Genomic DNA, 8,973 nt, shown 5'->3' with positions numbered 1-8,973 from the left:
GGGCCTAGCAACTGGGAAAGTGGGAGGAGCCAACAGAAAGCAGAGTAGTAACAGGAAGTTCAAGTTCAGTGGAGAAGTAGTTAGAGAAGTGGAGAAGTAGTTGTTAGAGAGAGAGAGAGAGAGAGGGAGGTAGATACCTCAGAAAAGTGACAGAGAGAAAGAAGTTTCCTGGTGGAGATCCTGGGGCCAAGCTAGGCCCAGGTGACACCACAGACCAAGAAAAAAGGATTCCAGGGCCACGGAAGGCTTTCAAGCTCGTGGCCTGTTCCACTAGAACATCGGGTGGAGAGATCAGGCTTCATCCAGGGACGGTCCCTAGAAACTAAGGGAAGAAAGACATTTCCAAAAGTAAACACCGAGGCCCAGGGTGGTTGCAAGCGCTCTGGGCCACAACCCACTGTAGATCCCCCTGGGAAGAGGGCAGGATTCCATCCAGGCAAGCCTTCTTGACCAGACCCTATGATGGAGGCCGAAACAAGTTTATCTATAAAGGTCAAGGCTTTGAAGTCAGTCTGGGAAGGAGACCCAAACAAGGGTGCACCGGCATTTACCTTAAGAATTACCCGGGATCGGCGGAGGTCCCTGACAGCGAATTTCAGCAAGCCAAAGGCAACCAGTTTGCTGCAGCACTGGAACATTGAGTAAAAACCTTGAAACTGCACCCCCTGGTGTTGCCTCATTTATTTTGCCCTGCACTGCACCATTTCCAAAACCATCATAGACTCTTACAAGCACCAACGGTTGCCCCGGGGCACCGCTCCACCTGTGGGGAGCAGATCCATCCCAGCCGCTAATCCATCAGCCCCGATGGTCCCATCCAGCAGCAGCGGCCCCATAGCCGCAATCCACAGGTGGCGTCACAAATATCTCCACAAACTTAAATTAATATCACCACCACCATCACTGCCATATTAGTTGACCCCGCCAGGGTAACGGAGCCGGGCCCCTCCACCACTGATACCCCCGGACTAGTCCGGCCCGGCACCGGGTGTCGCGTAGCCCTGGGGTGGGAGAGTCATAAGCTCTTGTGCTCAGTGTCCTCTCTCCTCATAGAGTGTAAGCTCTTATGCTCAGTGTCCTCTACTCATGTGGAGGTCACCTGAGCTGTAGTATGTTTATTTAAACGTAATAAGAATATCTGTGTATATAACTAAATCAAAATGTAGATGTAGATGCAAAATTATCTGTCTGTCTGTGTAGCAATTGCACAGACCTATAGTATAATTCAAAGTTGTATAATCATGAAGGAGTTAACTAAAGATGATGAAGCCAGATGTGAAGCTATAAACTCTTATCAGTAATGTTCACACAAAAGGAATGTACAGGAGGGCAGGAGTGATGTGAGAAATTGGGGAGTGAATGCACTCCTTCGTTAGTTTCAAGGTTATTTAGGCTTACTTACTGTATAATTGGATCTATCTCATTAAAACCAAGTCAGTTGGTGATGCTGGCTGAAAAGAGAGCATGTCTGTGTTCTTTGTCTTATATACATTGATATATATCGGCACTGGTATACAGCATTAATGGGGCACCGTCTCTGGATCCTAAACGAAGACTCCATTAGCAGTCTTGACCCAAAATTCCTCCCTTGACAGTTTGGCGCACTCAACGTGGCGCTCCTTCAAGGATGCAATACCGACCTGCAAATACCGATCGTTTGGATGTCACGGACTGAGACCTCCCTCCGCTCCAACCAGGCTGATCACCTCCGACCCCACGGGTAAGTGTTACATACTGTGTATTCACTACCGTTGTGGTTGGTTTTGGAGAGGAGGGAGTGACGGGCTGTGTGTCCATATCGGTGTTAAAAGGTACCTGATTGTGACTCAGGGGTAGTGCCCGCTGGAGCTCAGAGCACGATCCCAGCCCTGAGGTGTGGATCGAGTGTCACATGGGATCCAGAGGACGGTTGTTAGGGCAGGAAAGACGGTGGTGGCTGGATATAGCTAGTTAGACTGACCCGGTCTGTAATTAAAGACGCGGGGGGGTTCCCGTGGCTGAAGATAGGGATTAGGATATTAATTTTGATACAGTTGACCAAGTCCGGAGGGAATACCTTTTGTACCCCTCCTCCATATCACGAGATACCCTTATTAGGGGGTTCCCGTGGCTGAAGATAGGGATTAGGACATTAATTTTGGTGCAGCTGATCAAGTCCGGAGGGAATACATTTTGTACCCCTCCTCCATATCACGGGATACCCTTATTACTATATAGCTGAGGAGTTGCCAGCTAGTATAGAGGTGTAGCCTTAGGTGCCGGCCGGACTCTAACGTTCACCGCATAGTTATATTAGTGTAATCCAGACACCACCAAGATAGCAAAAATGTTCAGACAGAGGAGACAGAAAGTTGAGAGGCCTGAAGGTTCACAGACTGTGTTAGCGCTAGTTGCAGAGAGAAGGGAAGAAAGCTGTATGTCGTGCCTTGGAGATTTTTAAAATGTTAGAATTACCAAAAGGAGGTCGGTTACAACCGTCACTATGGGCAACAGCATTGAAAGCAAAAAAGGGCAAGTTAAAAGACAGGAGATTGTTGAATGAAGCAGAATTGTTTGGCAGAGTATCGCAGGCATTGCTATCAGAAAGATATATTGAGATTGAAGATGAAGATGAGCAAGGGGATGTTGTGTTTTACTATATGTTACCCGAGTCTGAGGACAGATCTGAGGGTCCTCCGATAGGTTGTTTTGTTGCTGCCCCACAACCTGATCCCCATTCTATTCCCCGTCCCGGAGATATTCACAGATGCTGCAGTCACTAGACAGCATCCCTTAACTCTTTCCACACCCATACCCCTTTTCCCTCCCATACCTGCAATGCCGTCTCTCCCCATACCGGCCAGTCTGCCGTCACACTCCCCAATTATCAATTCCCTCCCCTTGGATCCCCCTTTTTTCCTTAGGACACATAGTGAGCCTTACCCCGAACCTGACGAGGAACAGCCCTCATTTAAATATGTCCCTTTCAACCCCACCCAGTCAGCGGCATTAATCCCCTGCCTGCCAGATCCCAGCATTAACCCTATGCGATTTTATAGGAAGATGCTACAGGTCCATCAGTTATACTCAGCTGCCCGGAAGGACCTTGTTAATCTCACCAAAGTAAAAGCAGGAGACAGTTTTTGGCTCTTAATGGAGCCCCATCTCCCAATGCACCCAGGCACTGATGACACTATTTTTTTAAAGTGGACAACAGTATTGTGCCGCTTTAAAAAGATGGGCTCAAGATCAATTTGTGTATACAAATGTGCCGGTGCAGCCCCCGCCACAGCCCATGCCCCAACAAAGTCCAAACCCCGTATACGTAGCTCCCAATCAACAAAACCAGCAGAGCCAGCAACAGAATTGTTGGCGTTGTGGTCAGTTTAGTCACTATCAAAGAAAGTGTCACACCTCCAAATCTCAGTGTTTGGCCAGGTACCCTCAAAACCGTAACCAAAACCTGCAACACATAAATTTACAATAAAGGTGTTCCCTGTAGATTCAGTAATGATCTACCTGAAGCCAGGTGTGCCTTTTCCCAGAGTATCACAGTATCCCTTTAAATCAGTTTTAGGAGATTTTCCAAGATACTGCCCACAGTCCGGCTGCACCCAGGAGTCTGCCCCAACCTTCCCTAATGACACAGGGGGGAGCCCTGGACTGCTTGTTTTTGTTGCAGTGATTTCCAATCCCAAGCTACCCGCTTTAATGATGCTCTCCATTCCACTCCATCAATCTTAAGATCTTAAGGTTTCTATAATATATGTTTCTGTAGTACCTTTGTTTCTGCTGGCTGACACGGTACAGAAATATATTTTATATATTTCTATAGTGAAAGTTCTGCCCATGGTTTTTTTTCTTGTATCTGTTTTTCCCACCAGCTGTTCTAACATCGCGCATCCTGAAGGAGTCAGGGGGGGCATAAGTCAGTGCAGGGATGTGTGGGAGTATTATCAGTAAGCTGCTGCTAGTCACAAGTTGTAGAGAGCAGAGAAAAAATAAAAAAATAAGGAAGTAGAGAAAAGTAAAAAAAAAAAAAAAAAAAAAAAAAAAAAAAAGGAAAAAGGTAGCTTCAACAGATTTACAAAGCGGTTTCTGTCTTATGTACTAACCAGTGCTTTTTCCGGCTGGTGGAGTGGATTTTGTTTAATCTTTAGAGTTCAAAATTTCATAGGAGATTATCAATAGTATTCTGCTGCTATTTAAATAATTAAATTAATTTTGCAGGGAAAAGTATATTTTTAAAATATACAAATTAGGTTTTCGTTTTTATGGTTACGTTTTTGTTTTTTATTATTTTTGCATACAAACTGCCAATATTGATTGTTTTCCTTTTTTTTTGTAGATATAGAATATCTATGAACCCTGTTGTAAGGTTTCAAAATTTCCCAGTAGAGTATAAGTTATATTTATTTGTTGGTTAATCTTATTGTTTACTGTTATAGATCTATATATTTTGCCAAAGTAGTATATAAAAAGGGAGGAAGTAGATATCTATTGCATTTTTCCAGCAGCAGACATATTGGATAGGCTTTAAAGCTGGCCTTTTTTTTGCAACAGTTATGTCATGTTTATTGGATTATTATGAATGTAGGAATATATGTCTGTTATAGGAATGATCTAATCTATATTTCTTTTAGTCTTTGTTTTTATAGATGAAACCAGATGGTGGTCGATTTTGCACTGGATATGCTACAGTTTACACAACATGAGGTAGTCTAAATTTAGGCCACTCCCTCCCCTCCTATCGGTACAGCAGGAAGTGACGTAAGTACCTCTCTAGATGGGTGGAGCAGAGGTAGGTAAGATAGTCAAAATGTATGTAGGATGTAGATCTTTCCTGTTGTCAAATAAGCTAGGTACGCCGAAAAGAAAGTCTAGATCTGAGCTGATGGAATCGGATGGAGATCCCCGTATAGGTGCAGCTGACCAAGAAGCAGTGAACGGGCCTAGAGTTGAGGAGTCCTTTACCATGCATAAAGACCATGCCTCGGTGACACCGGTCACGTCAGTGACTTCTGTCACTCCTTGTGTTCTTAAATCCCTACAGGATCAAGTGAACCAATAAGGAGTGGAGTGCGAGACGCAGGGAGCCGGCTGACTGAGGAAGGTCTGTGGATGAAGGGTGGTAAGCTTTCTCTGCCATGAGATCTCTTCTTAATGATGGCCCAAGTAACATGGACTAACATCTGTGAAAGTTAGATATCAGTGTGCGCTTTGGTGACGCCAGGGTTCAGTACCCAGGTAGATAAACTCACCCAGTCTTGTGAAGCACGTTTTTAAAACAATGAGGAAAAACTGTAAAGAGTCCGTAGAAACACCCTGCACCTGCTCTACCCATTCTTAGAGACTGCAAACTGATTATAGATGTTTATCATGAGCACGTTGTATGCAAGTCTGTGCGTGTTGTGTAGATTTCTTTCCAGGTCTGGTCAGAGGCTTTCCAGTGCAGAAAACGACGTCATTGCTGAAAATCCACATAATGCAAGTGGTATGTAAACAAACAAACAAACTGATAAGTTGTAAATCAATGCGTGTTGTATTTCTCTTTAGTGTGTGTTGTGTTTCTCTTTAGTAATAAACAGGTTCCAATGTAAAATGTTTTTCTTTGGTCTAGCGCAAACCATGTATAATTTTCATATGATTGACTAATTAGTGAAATAAACAAGTGTATTTTCTAATTCCAGATCCTAAATCAGAGTTAGTAGTATATGGTTTTCGGTCCGGAGACTGATTAATCCTAAAAGGACACAGAAATTTCGATAAAGCTCAACGGCAGGACAACATAGATTCACGCCCCGCATTGCAGAAGGGTCGATCCACAGAAGCTGCACTGACCGTCCTGCTTATATTTATCCTTTACAAAAAACCTGTACAGTCCCAAACCATCATTGCCGAAACAGAAGAGAGGACTTAGAGAACCTTGAGACATGGGAAAGTCCAACTACAAAGGGTGAGGACTCGCCTAGGGGTCCTTGGTCTCAAACCGGTGAAGAAATCCCATTCCCCTCTCCACCCATGGCTCAACGTTCAGTCAGGCAGGATTTCCCAACAGATCTTTCTTCCTCTTTTCCTAAGGGAACACGGTACCCTTAGTATTTGGAAATGGCAGAAATAAGTCAAGGGGAGGACTGTTGAAGGTACGAATTGAGTAGTCGAAAATACTTAATTCAGCCATTTCATAGACCCAAAAATGTGGTTTGGTTAATGTAATCTAACCATTACAAATGTTTTTGTTTCCTACTAATTTCAGTAATTTTCCTTAATACAAAATGCTAGATATGGAAAATCTCATTTCAGGAAAAGTTTTGGAAGAGCCTATCCCATCAGGCTGATGTCTCTCCGGCCTAGTCTGCGGAGCACTGGCAGTGACACGCGACTTGACGTCACATCTCAAAAACCAATGGACCCAACACAACCGAAGCAGAAAGCGGCTGCTATTCAACCCATTATTCCAGAAGGTTTTTCCAAGTCTGGGCCACAAACTGTTCACATGAAGCCTCATCATGTTTTGTTGTTTTTTTTTTCAAGAGCAGATTATCCAGGTTCACAAAGTGGCCCTAAGTGGATTAGCACTGACTAAGCATCCTCCTTTTTGTTTAATATCCAGAAAGAAGAACCATGGACAATTTCCAAATGTCCTTTTGTTTTTTGTTTTTTTAATTATGTGCTAATTTTTAAATAAGGTTTAGATTCAATTTTTCCTAATCAGGATAATGTGCCCTAATAAGAGTAATAACGCCAATTCTAATAGCCCCTATAAATCATAGAGTTATATTTAATAAATAAAAATAAGTACTTAAGGGGGGGAGCAAAAAAAAGCCTATAGTGTTAAATTAAACAACCGATTTCATGAAAAGCCCGCATATATAGATATAGATATAATTAAAGTCCCAAGGGCAATAGGTCACAAATAAGTCCCAAATAATAAAATATATCTAAATGGGGAAAATTTTTAAATTTAAGGTTAATAATATTCACAGATATTTTATTAAAGGGGGGACTGTGGAGGTCACCTGAGCTGTAGTATGTTTATTTAAACGTAATAAGAATATCTGTGTATATAACTAAATCAAAATGTAGATGTAGATGCAAAATTATCTGTCTGTCTGTGTAGCAATTGCACAGACCTATAGTATAATTCAAAGTTGTATAATCATGAAGGAGTTAACTAAAGATGATGAAGCCAGATGTGAAGCTATAAACTCTTATCAGTAATGTTCACACAAAAGGAATGTACAGGAGGGCAGGAGTGATGTGAGAAATTGGGGAGTGAATGCACTCCTTCGTTAGTTTCAAGGTTATTTAGGCTTACTTACTGTATAATTGGATCTATCTCATTAAAACCAAGTCAGTTGGTGATGCTGGCTGAAAAGAGAGCATGTCTGTGTTCTTTGTCTTATATACATTGATATATATCGGCACTGGTATACAGCATTAATGGGGCACCGTCTCTGGATCCTAAACGAAGACTCCATTAGCAGTCTTGACCCAAAATTCCTCCCTTGACACTCATAGATTGTAAGCTCTTCTGCTCAGTGTCCTCTCCTCATAGATTGGAAGCTCTTGTGCTCAGTGTCCTCCTCTCCTCATAGATTGGAAGCTCTTGTGCTCAGTGTCCTCCTCTCTCCTCATAGATTGGAAGCTCTTGTGCTCAGTGTCCTCCTCTCTCCTCATAGATTGGAAGCTCTTGTGCTCAGTGTCCTCCTCTCCTCATAGATTGGAAGCTCTTGTGCTAGTATAAAAATGATATTAAAAATGCAGCTTCACATTTGCACCAAATAAGCATGAAATAAAGGGGAAATGGCATAAAAACCGCAGCAAACTCACAATAATTACAGTGTTGTGCGGATACCTGCACCTGTATGCTACATGTGAACCTTGCATCAGCATTATATTTTATGGGTTTACGGCCTCTTTCATACTTCAGCGAAAACACAGACGTTATTCACTGATGTGTTAAAGGTGTGTATGTCCCTCCATGTGCCATAATTTTGGCACACATGTGATCTCCGTGTGCTATCCGTAATAATACACGGATATCATACTCACCTGTCCACGCTCCGGCTGCCTGTGGTGCTGAATCTCCGGCTCTCCTGTGTCCGGCCGCCACTGTCTCCCCGCTGCAGCTACTTCTGGGTCAGCTGTGCAGTGCATAACTGCATATTCATGAGTATAATTTGCCGGCTAGGAAGCAGAGACAGCAGCGCTGGAGAAGGTGAATATAAAGAGCTTTTTTTATTTTAAATGTCCCTGTTTTTGTGGTACGTGTTTCATAGATCACACCATAGTGTGGTCCGTGGGACATCAGTGATGCCAGGAAAAAACTGACTTGTCTCCCTGGGGAAGTCACAGACACGTGTGTACGCCGCATGGAGACACGTCAGTGAGAAATCACTGATATGTGCTCAGACCCATTGATTTTAATGAGTCTGCGTATCTCCGTGATTCTGGTACATGAAAAACCAGTAACAGACGTACCAGAATCACTGACGTGTGAAACAGACCTAATAGAGAGAAAAAAAAATATCAATCACAATTTTGTTACGCCATTTACCAATCACCATAAAAAGCCTGATCGCTGTGGTGTTCTGGTTTTTACAATTATATGTAGACAAATATTTCTGTTATTTGCTAATTTGTGATGTGTATAAAAACTTACATTTATATATAATTTTTTTCATTATTTTTAGTTATTTTATAGGCAGAAAAAAAAATTGACTTTTTCTTTACCTCTAGAATACAGGGACATAGAGATACATCTCTACATAGCAGAGCATTTCTATGTGCCTGTATAATTGCTGATCAGTGTAGGCTGTGGCTCACCTCTTTATCTATACTGCCTGGACTGATCGAGGTTGTTGTGAGTTGAAATCCTGGGGAAACTAAATCGCAAGAAGAGAAAATAGCAATTTTGTAATTGTTGTTTATAAAATTTCAGTAATGTTATAGGAAAAGAAGTCTGACTTATTTTCCCTCTAGAATACAGGT

At 42.5% G+C, this 8,973-nt stretch overlaps 1 long non-coding RNA gene across 1 annotated transcript; it reads left to right on the top strand.

The window, feature by feature from the left end:
- The first annotated feature begins 4,080 nt into the window (after nucleotides 1-4,080).
- Nucleotides 4,081-7,361, top strand: LOC142245702 (uncharacterized). Its single transcript, XR_012724790.1, has 2 exons — nucleotides 4,081-6,122; nucleotides 6,283-7,361. It is a non-coding gene; the product is annotated as an uncharacterized LOC142245702 (long non-coding RNA).
- The last annotated feature ends 1,612 nt before the right edge of the window (nucleotides 7,362-8,973 follow it).

The sequence above is a fragment of the Anomaloglossus baeobatrachus genome, chromosome 7 (assembly GCF_048569485.1).
Source record: "Anomaloglossus baeobatrachus isolate aAnoBae1 chromosome 7, aAnoBae1.hap1, whole genome shotgun sequence".
Classification (NCBI taxonomy): Eukaryota; Metazoa; Chordata; class Amphibia; order Anura; family Aromobatidae; genus Anomaloglossus; species Anomaloglossus baeobatrachus.
This window is presented reverse-complemented; position numbering and strand designations above follow the sequence as displayed.